This window comes from Podarcis vaucheri, assembly GCF_965113315.1.
Source record: "Podarcis vaucheri genome assembly, chromosome: 1".
In the NCBI taxonomy this organism is placed as follows: Eukaryota; Metazoa; Chordata; class Lepidosauria; order Squamata; family Lacertidae; genus Podarcis; species Podarcis vaucheri.
In genome coordinates, this window is record NC_138759.1 from 71,199,687 (window position 1) to 71,218,003 (window position 18,317).

Here is an 18,317-nt window from a genome sequence, read left to right on the forward strand (position 1 = left end):
AAATGGCTTACATATGCTGATTTGCTAAAGGATCAAGAAGGAAAATGGAAATTAAGAGAATATGATGAAATAAAAGACCATTTACAGAGTTGGTTACACTGTCGACAATTACATGAAATATACAAAGAAGACAATAAGAAAGGATTTAGTTATACAACATCCAGATTTCAAAAGGAAGTTGTAGAAGGGAAAGTGAAGCTGTTGAAAGGTGCATACAACATTCTGCTAGAATGGGAAACAAAATATGAAGAGGTGAAATCAGTTATGATTAAATGAGCACAAGATATAGGTCATAATAATGTTGGATGACTGGGAAAGGTTGTGGAAAATTGATTTAAAATTTACAGACTGTTCTTTGCTGAAAGAAAATTATATGAAAATGATGTATAGATGGTACATAACACCAGTGCAGATAAGAAGAATGTACAAAACTGCTTCAAAGATATGCTGGAAATGTAAGGAAAAAGAAGGGACTTTTTACCATATGTGGTGGGATTGTAGTAAGATTTTAAAAAATTGGGAAATGATATACCATGAATTGAAGAAAACGTTCCAACTAACATTTGTAAAAAAACCTGAAGCATTTTTGTTAGGGATTATAGGGAAAGACCTGCCAAAGAACTTGAAAAACATCCTAATGTATGTGACAACGGCAGCAAGAGTCTTAATAGCACAAGGATGGAAGAACGAGGAAATCCCAACTAAAGAAATGTGGCAAGAAAAATTGATGGATTACGCAGAACTGGCGAAACTGACACACAAACTACATGACAAAGATGACTGTGACTTTAAAGAAGAGTGGAAACCTTTCACAAAGTACTTAAAGAAACAACAAAATGAATTGGACTCCTTGGCAGGTTTTGAATAAACATACACAAACCTTTTATTGATAACATATAGATAGATAACTTAAGGATCTTTACAATTTTATAACATGCAGAGAACAACATGTGCTAAAAAACCAGAGAGAGGAGTTGGGGGAAGTCTGGGCGGGTGGGAGTTAGGATTTACTTTCTTTCTTTCTTTTTGGGGAGGGGGAGGGGAAATGGGGGGGATGAGGATGATGTATTTTTGATTGATTGTTATTTTGAAATTCCTAATAAAAATATTTTTAAAAAAGAAAGGAAGAAATTAAAAGTGCCAGAAAGATAACTGAGGTGAGTGACTCTTCCATAAACAGAATGCCAAAACCAAGAAAGCTGCTCTCAGCTGACAGGGGCACTTGGATGGAGGCCTTCAAATATTACCCGAGAGCATGAGTAGGTTCATGTTCAAATCACCAAGTTTTCAGGTACCAATGAGGATGTATAGAGCTTTAAAGTTAAGCACCAATATTTTCCTCAAAAATATAATGTATTTATTATCTTGTAAGCTGCCTAAAAATGATGCTGTCCTATAAAACAGCTTAGAAAACTTTAAAATAAAATGGACTAGGAGAGTAGTGCAGTGGTTTCAACACTGACAAAATATGTGCTTGCACTTAGCAGCCATGTTGTGGACAACCTGCAAATGTGACCGCATTAGAGTAGCCTAACCTGGAAGTTACCAGAGCATGAATCGCCAAACATTATTCATTCATGCCAACAAATTTAAATGGCAAAATAATGCTACTTTTCTGGGTAAAAATGTTCTACATTTAGCAAATTTATTAAATTTGTTTTTATCTTTCACCCACCACCATTTAGGGTTCATTGTGCAATTTCATGTTCTACAATGTATAATTCATGGACTTGGGTTTATACTGTTAGACTAGTTAAGGATGGATTCTGAAAGATCCAGCAGATCTATAGCCTACATTTTACAATGTAGTATGATGTAGTTGAATAAGTCCCCCTTTATGTAGAAGCATCTTAAAATATATGAATATTTCTGCAAGGTAAAAATCAATATACTTAATCAACCTCACCAATTCTCCCCAAGTTTTATGCTCACCTTAGACAAAGCCCACCCACTCCTCAAATTTTCTCTTCCTAGAAGTAATACAGTCTTTTGGTACTTGAGTCCAAGATCAATGCATGCCATAGAGCCCCTGCAGCTGTTGTTTACCATGTTGCTGCACATTCTGGTCCTCCATGTGCCTCTCTGTGGACACAAAATTCTTCACAACAAGCCGAGAACACGACTTGTTATGTAACTGGTGAGAGGCGGTAGCGGAGAATGAGGAGGACATGCAACCAAACAATCTACATCATGAAATTCCTGCATGACAATAGTGCTTCTTGTCTCCTTCCCACCCCAGACTCCCCAAAAGGTTTAAAATATAACTGAGCACATTAGCCTTTTTATTGGAAAACTGGAAACGCACATAAGCCTACATGGAAGGACTTGCCAAAATAAGGCAAAACAAAACAAGAAGCTGTTCCGCTCTGAGGAAAGGGGCAGAGGCCAAAAAACTTGGGAAAGAGATTGCAAATAGGGTGAATGAGAGGCCTGGCCCAAGAGACAGCTACAACCCGGGGCTCTGGGTTAAGGCAGTCAGACATTCTCAGTTTGGCCCGCCAGTGGCCTGAATTGCACATCCACCACCCTGAAAACAAATGCCTCTGGGGGCAGGCAACATGTTCCAAATCTACTCCCCACCCACACTTCAAACCGATGCTGTCTTCAACAAAAGGCCTCACAATGGTACAGGAGAGGATGTACAAAGCTGTTAAAACAAGAAATGGCTACCACTGTATTGCAAAACAGCTAAAGGTGAGTTTCTCCTCAGTGGTAGTTATGTGGTAAGAGAGTGATCCATCTTTCAATGCGATATTTCAACACATTGAACCCTGAAATCTGAATTACATCAAAATTATTACAACAGTAGCATTTCAAAAACTATATGTTTATCTATAGATATAGATACTGCAAAAGACAGAACACTGATTGCAAAACTTCAAAAAAATGCAATAAAAGCTGAAGAAAAAGGAATGACTTGTTCTCTACATCAACAGGAGGTTGAAGCTTTGAGATCAGAGACAGTAACAGCAAGAGGAGGGCACTTCTGCCCTTCTAGCTCAAGACTCAAATGACTCAAGAAGCCTAACGAAATATGCTGAAAGTACAATCACAAAGACATAATCGAACAAGCAGCAGATAAAGTCCTGCAAGATGCATGCATGGAGGACCCCACTCCACCCTAGTGACCATCATGACAGCTAAGAATTACATGCGAGTATTTGATGAGTATCCCCGAGTATCCCATGAGTCATGGTTATCTGAATGTACAGTGGTACCTCGGGTTACAGACGCTTCAGGTTACAGACGCTTCGGGTTACAGACTCCGCTAACCCAGAAATAGTACCTCGGGTTAAGAACTTTGCTTCAGGATGAGAACAGAAATCGTGCTCCAGCAGCGCGGCAGCAGCAGGAGGCCCCATTAGCTAAAGTGGTGCTTCCGGTTAGGGACAGTTTCAGGTTAAGAACGGGCCTCCAGAACGAATTAGGTTCTTAACCCAAGGTATTACTGCATTATGAATAAAGCTCATTACAGTGGTGCCTCGCAAGACGAAAAGAATCCGTTCTGTGATTCTCTTCGTCTAGCGGTTTTTTCGTATTGCGAAGCAAGCCCATTGACGGATTAGCGGATTAGTGCTATTAGCGGCTTTTAGCGGCTTATCTGCTGATCAGATCAGCTGATAAACAGCTTAGCGGCTTAGAAAAAGGGGGGAAGGGGAAAAACCCCACAGGAACTCACAAGACATTGTCGTCTTGCAAAGCAAGCCCATAGGAAATTCGTTTTGCGAAGCACCTCCAAAACAGAAAACTCTTTCGTCTAGCGAGTTTTCCGTCTTGCGAGGCATTCGTCTTGCGGGGTACCACTGTATTCAAGTTTAGCTCCTTTCACCTTTTTTTTCTTCTATGTAACATTTGTGATATCTATACCATGGGATGCTCTTGATGTTGCTTGATAGCCAACTGCAGTGCCCCACTTGTGCAACGGACATCTGCTGGCTTAAGTGGGACTTTCACCTTCTTTCCTCCCCCTGTGGGATCTCACCTATTGTTTATAATGAACATTGGTTCTCAATAAAGCACTTTTAAGAGAAGAGACAAAAAGGCTGTTCATGTATTGCATGAATACAGTTTGTGACAGATAGGGGCAAAGGGGGGCGGGAAGAGACTTTCCCTACTTGTGAATGGGGATAAATTTGTTGCATTCTTATTTTAATGCAAATATATCTAATTTGCATTTCCTCAAAACAATATGCAAACCTCAATGCATCCATCCTTCGGGGAGTGATAAAGCGGGATATCAAATCCAAACTCCTCCTCCTCCTCCTCTTCTTCTTCACTGAGAACTGGTGCAGCACCTAGCATGTCTTAAGAGTGGCTCTTTCCACCTACAAACATCTAACAAATTCCACAAATACATTCTCAGCCTGGCTACTGATTGATAAGGATATGCTTCTATCATTTACACAATCCTGCATGTCTACCCAGAAGCCAATCCAACTGAGGTCAATGAGACTTACTCCCAAGTAAATGTGTATAGGAGCATTAATTTAGACAATGGGTAAAGGGTTTGTAATGCAGTTGCAGAGACTCAATACAGTATACAGTTAGTTATAGAGAGAGAGAGAGAGCCAAAAACCCTGTACAGGTATACAAGAGCTGCAAAGTAAGACTGAAGTGTTAACAGCAGATGTCACTACAGCATCTACTGTATAATCACATGCTTGCATCTGTATTGCTATACGATTTGGGGAATGCCTATGGACCTAATTTTCTATACTTATCTGTCCAAATGACCTAAATGAGTGGCATTAGGCTTTTCACATAATGCCTGGCTACATAAGCCATTTAATAAAATTTAATGCATCACAAAATATTCCTATTACAGGAATATTATTAAATATTCCTAAACTGCTGGATTAACATACTAGTCATACTAGTCAGAAAGTAATACTTTTCTCAGCATGTCAAATAACAGCTACCTCTTAAAAAGAGGAACTCTAAAAAGAGGAATTCCTGTTTTATACTCCGTCATTCAGGGCATAATTGCACTTGGAGAAAATTGCTCTCTTTAGTGGGAGGAAACAGCTTGAGCAGGTGGGTGCTGCACTGCCTATCTTTTCAGATAGGACTGCAACGGAGTAGTGAAGAGGCTTTTAACAAACTGGAGACAAAGAATCTGAAAACGGGGTCCAATAAGTTTAATACCCTTCCTCAAAATAGATAAGTTTGTTGTTGGGACTCTTCTTGTTCAGACCCTCTGCTTTACTACACTTCTATCCTACCTGTACTCCATGTTCTTGTGAGATTGGTTAGGCTGAGAGTGACTGGCTCATTCACTCAGAGAAGTTTGCGTCCAAGTGGAGACCTGAACCTTGGTTGCCAGTGTGGTGTCCTCCTGATTTTGGACTCCAGCTCACATCCCAAGCACAAAAACCCCACTACATACTGAATCCAGCGGCATATTCTATTAAACTAAAGGTATGACCGTAGTGAATTTTTGTATGCTCTAATATCACTGAACAGAGTGAGGCCTGGTACAGTCCATATCTCATCCAGCATCTGTCAATGGTTTTCCAAAAACGCTCAACAAAAGCTGAACAACTTTAAACTACTGATTTCTTAATTTTGGACTCCCAAAAGTAGGGGTTGTCTTATACGTGGGGTAGTGTTATACACGGAAAAATACGGTAATTTCATAACTCTTCTAGTTTTATAAAGCCTGAGAGGAGAAAGTGAGTGAATGTGTGTGAGGAGAGTGATATTCAAAAAATGGCTGCAAATAGTATTGTAAGCAGGACAAGTTCATATGTAAAAAAACCCAGAAGGGGAAGTTGAGGGAAGTCAAGGGGAGGGTGGGGGAAAGTGGGAAATTTAATCTGTTATTATTTGCTATGATGTAATTGCGGGGGGGGGGGGAAATAATAATGTAAAATTCAATAAAACAAACAAAAAAAACTGCTGGAAATGAATGGAGAGCAAGTGCTGGCACAGACTCACACAGTCTCTAATTCAAAACTATGATGAGTCTAGTATGCATCGTATAGAACTAAGGCATCTAGTTGTATTTCCAAAGTCAAACATGTCAATATATCTAACCTTCTGTCTGTCCTCCTGGGTTCACTATGGTTCATCTATGCTTACTTCCTGTAACAGTTTCTCTATTGGGTCATTTTTTTCTATTTACATTGGTCACTAAAGCCAATGAGTCTGTTATCCAAGCAGCCGCAGCAACGTCAAGCCATAGGGATGGGACACCACAAAAATGTTCTGTCCTTGGCTTCAGCAGTCATCTTCAGTGTGAATGGTGTTTTTTTCTTTTCTTTTACAAACCCCACAATTTATGCACTTAAGACAACACTTTCTTGTAGGAATCCATTATTTTGAATAAGCTGAAACACCAAGAATATTGAAATTTGGGGTGGTATTCAACTAAGGTTTACTCAGAGTAGACCTACTGGAATTGATGGACCTAACGATGTTCACTATTTTCAATGGGACTGCGGTGAGGGAAAACTTAGCTGAATACCACCAGTGGTTTTCTGCAGTGCTAAAATGTTGCTTGTTGGAAGGAATTCACCACATAAAACCTTCAATGCATAAAATCTAACATTCTCTTTCATAAAGAAGCATGGCTGGGAAATGGTGGGGCACTTGATACTTTATGGGGCAAGCATCTTTTGGTGTTCACAGTGGTACACGCCATTAACATTTGTGGCACTGAATGCTTGTTATTCTGCAGTGGACACGTGTCAATTCACTTGCTCATTATTCAACTCTGTACATGAACAAAGGCCACTTCCAAACTGGGCATTTACTGAGCTGAGCTACATTTCTCCCCACTCCCTCTTCATGGGGCACCTGCATGAAGTCATCAACAAAACATCTGCATGAGGAACAGATCAGATCCCCAAGGAGTGCTACAGACCAAAAACCAGGGTTTCAAACAGTTTATTTCCTGAGCATCACAAACAAATCAGTGTTCACTTGCTCTATTAAGAGGTCTTTGTCATCTAATCCTATATAGCCACATGTGAACGCACTTCTCATTCCATGCTATTTAACAGAAATATCAATTTTCTACCAACATGCAGTGGACTGTTCTATAAATTGTCAGCAATCCACATCTTATGTAATAGTCCCTCGTAAAAGTGTTCACAATACAGTTTATCTGGCATTGTCAGTGGAACCCATCTGTGTCTAATTCTATCCCTTGTTTTCAATTTGTTCAGGAATGATCTTTTCAAACATCATGGTGTGAAAGTCGACCACTAGTTTCCAAAATGGGCTGACCTCATTTGTCTGCCTTCAATGCATTTCATATTCCTGAAAGAATTCCCAACGACCTAATTTTCCCTGTAAGCCATGTATAAGCATTGACTAACAAGTTTCCAACATTCCATTTTGGGGCAAAATGAGTATCTTGTTGATGCTAAGCCCATAAGCTCCTGAATGACATCACCCAATGGTTTCATATGTGTGCTAATTAACATAGAATGTAATCTTGGGGGACACCATATAGCTCAATTAACCATGGTATCAAACTGTAGTCCCTCAACCCTCTAAGTAAGACAAGCACCAATGTAAACTGATCCCTCCAAACTCCTTCCCAGTCAGCTAATCCAGAACCACCTGTCTAGTTACAGGTATAGCTCATCAACAAAGACAACCTAATCATTCTATGTCCCATAACCAGACTTTAAACTAGATTGAAATTGATCTAGATAATCTGCCTCATATGGACCCAATACACTCAAAATTTTAATAAACAATTTTGTGCATGACAAAGATAGAAAGTGATTCAGGTCTATGCCAGGGATGAAGAACCTGTGGTCCTTCAAATGTTGTATTATAACTTACTTAGAAAAAAAAACAAAACCAGAAAAGGGGGTGAGAACAGGATATAAATTCAGGCATCCACAAAAATAAAGCAAACACGAGCTTCAATCTGGATAGCTCAGCGGCATGGTGCTGAAAGGAGCATGGTGCTAACTACACAGGTTGCAGGCTTGATCCCTGTATGGAACAGCTGCATATTCCCTGCACTGCATGGGGTTGGACTAAATGAACCTCAGGGTCCCTTCCAACTCTATGATTCTATGAAAAAAACATTTTGCTTCACCACAGGTCTATACCAGGGATGAAGAATCAGTGGTCCTTCAGATAGTAAGCGTTGAACTACACCTTACAGTATTCAATGGGGAAAAGGCTTAAATCCAGGCACACATAAAAATAAAAAAGGTGTCACTGCATTCCAGAAATGTGAGTATTTTTGGTCTTTGTTGCAACAGATCAACAGAATTATTTAATGCATGTTTACTTAGAAATAAGTCCCACTATGACATTTGCACAGTCACAGTCCTATGGTCACAGTCCTGTAGATTTGCTATGGTCCAGAGTTCACTTCAACAGCTGCCCCAAGTACTGGCAGATTATACATGTACATGCGTGTGGAGGTAAAATACATAACTGTAAGCAAGGCGACAAAAAAGGCGATGAGATGCAAGCAGTACACTCTATGACATTTCTGGGCAAAATTTACATATATCAAGTTCAAGCTACCTAGAAATGTCACTGACTCTGCTTCTCACATTTCTTAGCCTTCTGCCCCTACTGCTTACATAAATTTTTCTTTATTCCCATATATAGACATGCCAAATGATGATATGCATCATATATCTCATGATGTCGGGTCCAGGTCACAAAAGCTTATACTACAACAATGTTGTTGGTCTTTTACGACCACAAGACTCTTTGTTTTTAGAAGAAAACAGTATAAACAAATATATTGACTTAACTCAAAATGCTGGCAGTCAGTATAAAATACATGAAGGGTACCAGAGGCCATTGTACCTAAGGGTGGATTCCACAGTGCAAGTTCATCCCATGCTTTTAGAAGCACAGGCTGTGTCCATAGAAAATGGATACAGCCAAGTACATCTGACTATATCCAACCCTCCTTAGGCTGCACACACCCTACAACTAGAAAGCACAATCTTTGACTCAAAGAATTCTGGGCACTGTAGTTTGCCTCTCACAAAGTCAGAACTCCCAGCAACCCTTAAACTACAATGCCCATAATTTTCTGAGGGGGAAATGTACTTCCAATGTGATTTCAAGACCTACTGTGTACACAAACAGATATGGAAAGTGTTTTATGAACACAACGTAATAATAGCCCTGACTGCAACGGCGCACTCCCACACATAATATCCAGCAACTGGGAATTTACAATGTGGGTAAAACTGCAGTCCTATATCACCTTTCCTGGGAACAAGTCACAGTGAACTGATAGAGTCTTACTTCTGAGTAAACAAGCATAAATTTATACTGGATAAACTGTGGGCCTCCAGATGCCTTGGTCAGGGATGATGGGAATTGTAGTCCATGGGTCATGCTGGCTGGGGAGGATGGGAGTAGGAGTCGAACAACATTTGGAAGGCTGCAAGACAGCCACCCTTGGTGTGTATAGAAAAAGGCAACATTCCCAAACCTGGGACTAAAACTCCCATCAGCCCCAGCCAGCACCACTTTAAACAGTCTCTGGAGTAAGCACCATTTAACCCAGCGAGCTTAGTTCAAAGCAAACATGCATGAGATTCCATTCAAAATACTGAATAGTTTCCTTCCCTGAAGTGGAGTTTTTGGGGGTCAGGCAAAGAGAAACCTGTAAAGGAACAAAGTCTGCTCAGCCTGCAAACAGCTACGCAAACAAACTCTACTGTGGAGGTTCCCACATTTTCTATCTTCAGGCCCACTTAAGGTGGCTGGAAGTTACTGAGGCCCACTAGTCAGAAAATGGTGGTGTGGACCTAGTTTCAAAATGGTGGAAGCTGCAGAGCTTGGCATAATTAGCTGACTAACATCACTGTCTACTGATCTTTGGAAATAGCTAGATTCTTTCCCATAGTGCTTTCCCTATGGAAACAAATTTCCTACCTTAGTTTTCCACAAGTGCCAACAATTGTTCTGGAGGTAATGTGATTAAGCCTTTTTTCTTCCCATCACCACATGTCTCTCAGTAGGTTTACTAATTTCCTATCATTTCTTCTCCCATTTGTCTTTCCCACTCTACTAGTACCTTATCCTCCCCGCCCCACTCCAAAAAACCACTGCCAGTTTCTTTCATTCTTCTTTTCTGGTGCTTTTACATTTCCTTCCTCCTCTTACAACACCTTTCCTCTCTTATGCCTTTCCTTTGTATGCCAGTTTAATGTAACCTTTTATCTCTTTTTCCAGTTTCCTTCAACACCTCCTCTGGCCCTTTCGCTTCAGAGAAGAGCAACCTCCTTTGCCTCTTCCTACATTGAGCTCTGCCTCTTAGCTACTTTTGCTCATAATACAATAAGTTCCTGGGTCTGGCATTGTTACAACCAAAATAAAAATATAATAAAGACACTTACTGTTGTTGGCCGCTACTTCGATAGCCCTCTTGCTCTAAGAATAAGGGAACCGTCACACATCAGTGCAAACTCAGAAAAGTCACAGAGTGCAAATGCAAGCACTTAATTGGCCCAGATGCAACTATACACACCTGATTGGCAGGGCAGCTCTTTCCACAACTGCAACCCATAAGTTTACAATACTTAATGGGCCCTGATTAGGGAACAGAAGGATATAAATGGATAAATGCAAAAGGCCCACGAAGCCCTCCAGCCCTATTTAATTTTTCTTACCTATTTGTGAGCTATTTTGTTTTTTTACAAAAAAATAAAATAAATCCCTTTGGAGATGGGGGTGGGAACTGCTCTCCATAGTTATTTTTTTCTGATTGGCTGTGATCTGCACACAGCAGACTGGCCACCACAAGAGAAAGATAGACAAAGAGAAACAACTCCAGGAAGCCTCTCAGACTTCTCAGTGAGTGGACATTTAAGGATATGCGTGTGGAGCACAGGAGGGAGGGGGAACTATGGCTTTGGGGGAACAAGCACAAGAGCGGTAGTTCCTCTGTGGCATTATTGATAACCTATTGTTGGTTATCTACAACTTTGCAGGGAACAGCAACGAGGTACCGGAGGACAGAAGCGTGGGCATCATGCAGCCCACCATGGCCCTTATGTCAGCTTGCTGCTAACAGGTGGAGGACACTGTCCCATTGACAGGTGTTGAAGTAAGAGTCCACTGCCAATCCGGTTAGGTTCTGTACATCTTGTTCTTCACCTGCTTGGGACAGTTGCTGCCAATTGGGGCAAATAATACTGAACTAGATGGACTACAGGTTCAACTCCATAAGATGCATTACATAAAGCACTAATTAGAGAAAAGGGAATTATGGTTTCCTTGTACTGTTTATCTCTTAGAGCAGGGGTCAGCAAACTTTTTCAGCAGGGGGCCGGTCCATTGTCCCTCAGACCTTGTGGGGGGCCAGACCATATTTTGAAAAAATGTATATGAACGAATTCCTATGCCCCACAAATAACCCAGAGATGCATTTTAAATAAAAGGACACATTCTACTCATGTAAAAACAAGCTGATTCCCAGACCATCTGCGGGCTGGATTTAGAAGGCGACTGGGCCGGATCCTGCTCCCAAGCCTTAGTTTGCCTACTCATATCTTAGAGCACCATTCTATACCTACTTACGTGGGAGTAATCGCTGTTAACTACAGTGCCATTTATTTCCAAGTGAACATGCACCGGGTGTTAGGCACCTAGTTTTCAACAGAATGTTTATTTCTCTTCCTCAATATTTATTTTTTTCATTAACATTTAATTAGCTCCTGTTTAATCAGGCTAGCATTCTTCGTGTCCCACAAGCAAAGCAGCAATAATGCTTTACATGTATTTTAAAAGAAGCATTTGAATTGTATCCCAATTTCTTTTGAAAGATATATTCTCCTTTTAAAGCATTCTTTGTTTAAACAGGCCCTTGTTTCAAAATTCAAGGCTGAGGTGTTCCTTGTTTCTGAGTTACTGGAGATGGGTTCAGGTCAGTGAAGAGTTTAAAAAAATAAAATGCAAGCTCATCCAGAAGTAATCTCCAAATGCTCCTGGTAATGTAAGATGCTAAAAACAAAAACAAAACCCCGTTCTCATTGAAAATATTCTGTAGGCAGCATCCACTGCACTGTGCTACATGGTGGCCCCGAGACAGGCTAGGACAGGGTGGAAGCTTTCTGGTTTTTGAATTGCCAAAGGTGGCCTCAGCTCAGTAACAAAATACAATGCAAGCTCATCTAGTTTCCAAATGCTTCCAGTAAGGGGTGCAAAAAGGTATAAAACAAAAACAAAAACAAAAAAACCTGTTCTAACTGAAAATATTCTGTAGGCAGCTTCTCTCACACCATGGTGCATCCTGGGCCCCAAGACAGGCTAGGACATAGTGGAAGTTTTCTTGTTTCTGAATTGCTGGAGGTGGACACAGTTCAGTGAAGAGTTTAACAAAACACAATGTAAGTTCATCTAGTTGTCTTGCCATTTCCAACTGCTTCCAGTCAAGGAAGATGCAAGAACTTCCTGCTCTAACTGAACATATTCTGTAGGCGGCTTCCATCAGGAGGACCAGGCTAGGAAAGCCAGCTGATTCTACAGGTCACAAACCAGTGGTTAAAGCTGAGGGAAGTGAACTGTCCAAGTGAATTGACTGAAGGGTCCAGCTTTTAATAGCTAGGCCCCTCAGAAATGGTCTTATACCAGATCAGGCCATTTCCCCATCTCTCTATTTAACTGGCAGCAACTATCTCAAATGTGTCAAGCAAGCAGAGGTCCTGCCCATTGACTCTACCTGACACTTTAAGCTGAAGAGGGAAGGTGCTGAACCTGGGACTCTGTATGCAAAGCATAAGCTCTGCCATTCAGCTATGGCCCCTGCCCTCACTTTGCTGGTTCAGCTGGTGTACCTGCAATAGAATAACATGCACAGAAATTAAATTAATCCCGGATGGATTTTTAAACTCTGCATGACAATAAACAGAATAAGGGCCAGTTAGAGAGGACTGGGGTAGGACACAATTGCTTGCCAACCTGTTGGCCACCACTGTTCTATAGCTTCAACCTGCAGCCATACATGTAGCTAAAGTACCAAATGTGCCCGCACCTCTGGAAGATGACAAGATGCACACACAGTTAGCAAGGCAGCATGTGACTCTGGGGAAAATGAAGGTTGTAGAAGGCAAGAATGGGAACAGTGAACTGGGCTGTGATTACAAGAGCATTTGAACATGATCTGTCTCTGCCATTCAGGTTGTGCTGGGCGAGGATCTTCAAATATCCCTAGTAAGTGTTAAAATGTTTAACTTCCTTAAACTTTCCTGCCCACTTCTAGACAATCTGTGTATACATCTGTTGGTCAACGTGATGTCTCTGAGCATGTCTGTGACCATCTCCAGTTCAACTTTTATCTGGTTGTTATTCGAAATATGGGACCTATTGACCTCTTCCTCCTTTGCAACTCCCAAAGATGTAGGACAATCAGCCCATCTAAGCTCAGACTGGCAGCAACTCTCATTCATTCGTTGGTCATTTATATACTGCTTTTTGGCCCAAAGGCTTCCAAAGCAATGAACAGGTTGAAAACAAAAGGAAATACGATAAAACCACATTAAATACAAAAGCAAAAGTGCAAATAAATCAGTAAAAACATATAATGTGTGTGTATATATATATGTGTGTGTGTGTGTGTGTGATATTATATTATATTATATTATATTATATTATATTATATTATATTATATTATATTATATTATAGCCTGGGTCTTTCCCAGTCCTACCTGAAGATGCCAGGGATTGAATTTGGGACCTTCTGCATGCAAATCAGATGCTCTTCCACTAAGCTAAGGTCCTTCCCCACAACAGCTTATGCCATACAATTCAAACTTCACAGGAACTGAAAGTGGCCAGTTGAGGACAAGTGGAATGGAATTCAAGCCATTACTGGAATTCTAATTTGAGACGACTCTAGAGAAGAACTTAACAGCTCTTTGCTTGTCCTCTTGGGCCTGACGCTTGACAACGCTTGACAGGAAATGAGCTTGAAAGGTTCAGAGGCAGGTCACAGAGCTCGTATCCCTGCCAGCTGCTCAGATGACCCTAGCAGTGTGTTTTGAGAAACCTGATACACTTGCTTATTATTAAAGCCTTTTTTCCTTGGAGAAGTCACGTCTAACACTGGGTTCTACCAGACACATGGCTAGCCTATTATATCCTCCCCCCCCCCATTCTTCTCAAGTGACACTTGTTATATGACCTAAGACTGGAACAACGTGAAAAATCCCGTGTTGCAACACAAGGCTGAATGTGCAAGGATCATCTTGTTTACAGGAATGCTCCTGCCTTGTTTGCCTTGCAGCATTTGTTGTGCCAATCCTTCAGACCACCTCCCCCGAGGAACCAAAACCAGAGCTGGAAATTCCTGATGTCTGAGATCCTGAATTCTGGAAGGCACAATTAAGCCGGGAAATAGTGTCCAAGGCGGAGCTGATGAAATGTGGAAGGTACATTTGAGTGGACACAGTACTTTGCATTCCAGTTCACTATTTAAAAGTGTCCTCCATACTTATGCTCCATTCTAAACAGGTGATTTTGCTGGCACTGGTATTTCTTAGAAGCAGGAAACATATCAAATCAGATTGCCTTATGCAGATTCTTTTTTTCCTTTTGGCAAGGATGCCCAATAAATATTGCTGCACACAGTACTTCCCCCCCCCTAGAAAAATAGGTGCTGGTACACACCAAAAAGTTGCTACAGTAGGTGCCACACTTTTTAACAAAACAAAAAGAGGTGCCAGTACTGCGTACCCTTGAGTACCCCCTGACAGAAAAGCACTGGTTGCACGCTACCCTAATATCCAAGTGTGATGGGGTTCAGTTTCCTTGGAATGAGGGTCAGCGGACTGTGGTGGCTTTATGATGTATTGTTTATTTACAGATATATACAACCTGACCCTATGATGGAAGAGCTCACAGGATCAATGCCCCAATAAGGTTTTGCATCTCCCATAGCCACAGCCTTGGATTCAAGCAGACGTCAAGCATGCCTCTCACTCTCAATCTTCTGCCGGCTCCTAGCCCAGCTCTCTCACACAACTCCATTATCCTTCTAACTACCAGCCAGGTGAAGGACAGGGCACACCCATTTGCCCTCTGACACAGCTACTTCCTTTGTTACCCTAACGGCCCATACTTAGGGGCCATTAATTTATCAAGAAACTTGCCTGGCTCCTTCAACAATGCAATCTCAGAACACTATCTTCTTAAATTAAGGTTGTATGTGCACCAGCACGTGTCCCACTAGAACAAGGGGAATATTATAAGAGCAGCCCTGTATGATTAGGCCAAAGCGCCACCTAGTTCAGCATCCTGTTTCCAACAGTGGACAGCTCTGCCTTCAACAAGCACCCAAGCAAGAAGACATGAAAGTGACAGCCCTCCCCAATTGTTTCCTCCTCCCCAGATTGATATTCAGAGACATACTTGGTTTGGCCATCACCACTGATAGTCATAGCTCTCCTCCCCCTGAATTTGTTTGCATGCACAGGTAGTATCTCTGCAATGTTCACCCACTGGATATGATAATCTTTCGCCCCTCCCCCCCCATGTGCAACTAGAGCTACAGAAGCAGCACAGAATCAGAGTATATAGACAGTGCCAGAAACATGCCATGGATTTCTTTTAATTACATATTTAAATATTATTTTGCTGATTTTATTTTTCTTTGTTAGATTTGTTCATTTCCCTACCCTTTCCAGTTTAGGGCTTGGCTTTTCATGAGGTGCCAAAGCATTGTACATGAAGATTAAATTGCACATGTATGACTCTGTTTTCATGTTGTTGTTCTTTAATTTCTTCCAGCTCATGGCTATCTTGTAGGGACCCCAGCTTACCTTGCAGATGCCTCCAGATCCCTCAAAGGCCCCAGCACATTATTCAGCATTCATATGAATCTTTTGCACACCTCTAGTGTTTGTTCCTTTAAGGGTAAGAGTTGTGTTTGTTGATTTACACTTATTTAATTATCAATTGCTGATTGTGTATTACTTCCAAAAAACCGAATAAACTTTTAAAGAAAGAAATAATTTAAGCTTCTTGAAATGTTCATACACTAAATTCAACTAAAGTGTAACTTATTATTATTTTAACCAGCAAAGTAACCCTTATCTGCTCTTTTTTGTCGCTGTAGAATAAAGCAAATATATCGTTTTATATAAACTACAGCAAATGGCTGGTGGAGACTGCTCACTGGTCATTAATAAGCAGGAGTGAAGGAAGAAAAGGCAGAGGAACCATTGCCAGTCTGGCAGTGGGGAATGCAGAGATAGCCCCTGCGGACATTATGCATTTCCCTGGTAGAAGAACTGCCAGTGGCGCCCAAATTGAGAATCCACACACTAATTCTGTGACCTTCTCATCCAGTGATGAAAGCAGCAACAGTGACACTGACTCCCAGTAGTTATGTGATTAAGCCACGGAGAAGAGGACCGGAGTCACATGCTTTTCAAGGATTTTATAGTGAGCTATAGTGTGTGTTCCTTATGCAAATACATTAGATGCTCCAGTTCAGATTTTACTAATGATGGGGCATAGCTTTCATAGTTCTGGGGGGTTTTCTTCTTCAGGTTAACATGGGGTTGGGGGTATTTAACATAGGGTGGGACCCGGTGCAGCAGCCCTGCTTTGCACTTTCCTTGAGTGCTTATGCCTATCTGGCATGTGTTCTTGAACAGTGATGATGTCTCTTACTTGCCTGGATGTAGATATCTGCCCATGTGTGCTTGCACACACATTGCACACATGTGTACACACATTAATCTCCAAATTTTATATGGGCTGAATAAGGCCGACTGTACAAAGGTAAGAGTCACATCCATTGTCCCACTCATTTTTTCCTCTAGCCCCAACCACTACTGGCACACAGCCCAGGAGGTACCCCCATGAGGTACCATAAGCTTCCACCCCTGTTCTAGAACAAAGATCCAAAAAAAGAATGATATGAACTAATGCCAGTATACTGGAAGAAGCAAAGATCACCAGTGTCCAAGCAATGATTCTTCAACATCAACTTCATGGGACTGGTCATGTTGTGCAGATGGCCGATTATCATCTTCCAAAGCAACTACAGTACTCTATTCCGAACTTAAAAATGGAAAGCGTAATGCTGGTGGTCAACAAAAGAGATTTAAAGACTCTCTCAAGGCAAATCTTTAAAAAATGTAATATAAACACCGACAATTGGAAAACACTGGCATGCGAGCTCTCCAATTGGAGAACAGCCTGTACCAAAGGTGGTCATGGAATTTGAAGACGCTCAAATTCAGGACGATAGGGAGAAACGTGCCAAGAGGAAGGCACATTTGGTAAACCCTCAGCACGATCAACTCCCACCCGAAAACCTACATCCTCACTGTGGAAGGATGTGTGGATCCAGAATTGGCCTCCACAGTCACTTATGGACTCACTGTTAAAATCGTGTTCATGGAAGACAATCTTACTCAGCTACGAGTGATCGTCAAAGAAGAAGAGGATTATTAGAAGTTTTAACATTAAACAGACATCTCTTAATAACAATAAAAAGCCAGAGAAAAGTTGATTTGGGAGAGTCTCTAAAATTCCCTCGCAGATGTTCTTCAAATCCTGGTCTCTCAGCCTCCACAGGCACACAACTAAGGGAATATAAAACACTGTGCTTCAGAATTTCAAGCCAGTATTAAACTATTCTTAAAATCCTTATTTGGAGTCTTGTTTGCCAAATCTAACACCTCATGGCGGTTGCATTCCTCTGCAGCTGACCCAGGCACTGAAACCTGTGGAATTTTGTCAGAGGCTTGGAGTAAATGACGATGCATCTTTGCCATGGCATTGCCACAAATACATGTCTATTAAAAAAATTACTGAGATTAGCATAGGGTAGATGTAAGAGTCCTTTCAGGCAGGGGTTTATTGTGGAATTGTTGCTCCTCATGCCCACAAGTCTCTTCTTGTTTTTTGTTTTTGCAGTGTCCACATGACATCATCATCAAAATACTGGCCCCTTACTGCTGCAAAAATCTGGTAAGTAAAAATAACTCTTTACACAAATCTGCAACCACTGCTGGTGTGGAAACACATTTGCACAAGAGAATAGCAAGGAATATAATGACTGGGGGGAAATGAGATGTGTGGAAATGTGCATACAGAAAAACTGCATCTAAATGAGCCAATTGCGATGGAAGGTTTCCATCTGGAAGCTCCCTTAGTATAGGCAGAAGTCTTAAGAGTGACTTCATGGGGAAAGTGCTCACTTTGTAAGGTCAATATATCAAGCTGGGAAATATCCCAGGGAAAGATCCATGAAAGCGTAAGTATTGATGTGGAGAGCTACGTCTTAACTAAATGTAGCAACCACTGGACACCCATCTATTTCCATCTTTCATTATATGAATCCATTCCACAGCCCCTGTAG

The 18,317-nt window shown here is 41.2% G+C and overlaps 2 long non-coding RNA genes across 41 annotated transcripts in view; one reads left to right on the plus strand and one right to left on the minus strand.

Moving 5' to 3' along the window:
- Window positions 1–18,317, minus strand: part of LOC309516744 — a 116,288-nt gene that overhangs the window by 71,230 nt on the left and 26,741 nt on the right. For 14 of the 40 annotated variants that reach the window (XR_014212997.1, XR_014213013.1, XR_014213014.1 and 11 more), the window contains 4 exons: window positions 12,665–12,779; window positions 10,472–10,533; window positions 10,341–10,374; window positions 9,562–9,604 (listed from right to left, as the gene is read on the minus strand). The exons of 19 other annotated variants lie outside the window; for them this stretch is intronic. This is a non-coding gene — a long non-coding RNA (uncharacterized lncRNA). Of the gene's footprint in view, window positions 1–9,561; window positions 9,605–10,340; window positions 10,375–10,471; window positions 10,649–12,664; window positions 12,780–13,650; window positions 13,739–18,317 lie in introns of those variants that run through there. 7 more of the 40 variants (XR_014213029.1, XR_014213031.1, XR_014213000.1 and 4 more) reach the window with 4 other exon arrangements.
- LOC309517023 lies at window positions 14,234–15,917 on the plus strand. The gene is made up of 3 exons (XR_014213122.1): window positions 14,234–14,373; window positions 14,808–14,993; window positions 15,749–15,917. It is a non-coding gene; the product is annotated as an uncharacterized lncRNA (long non-coding RNA).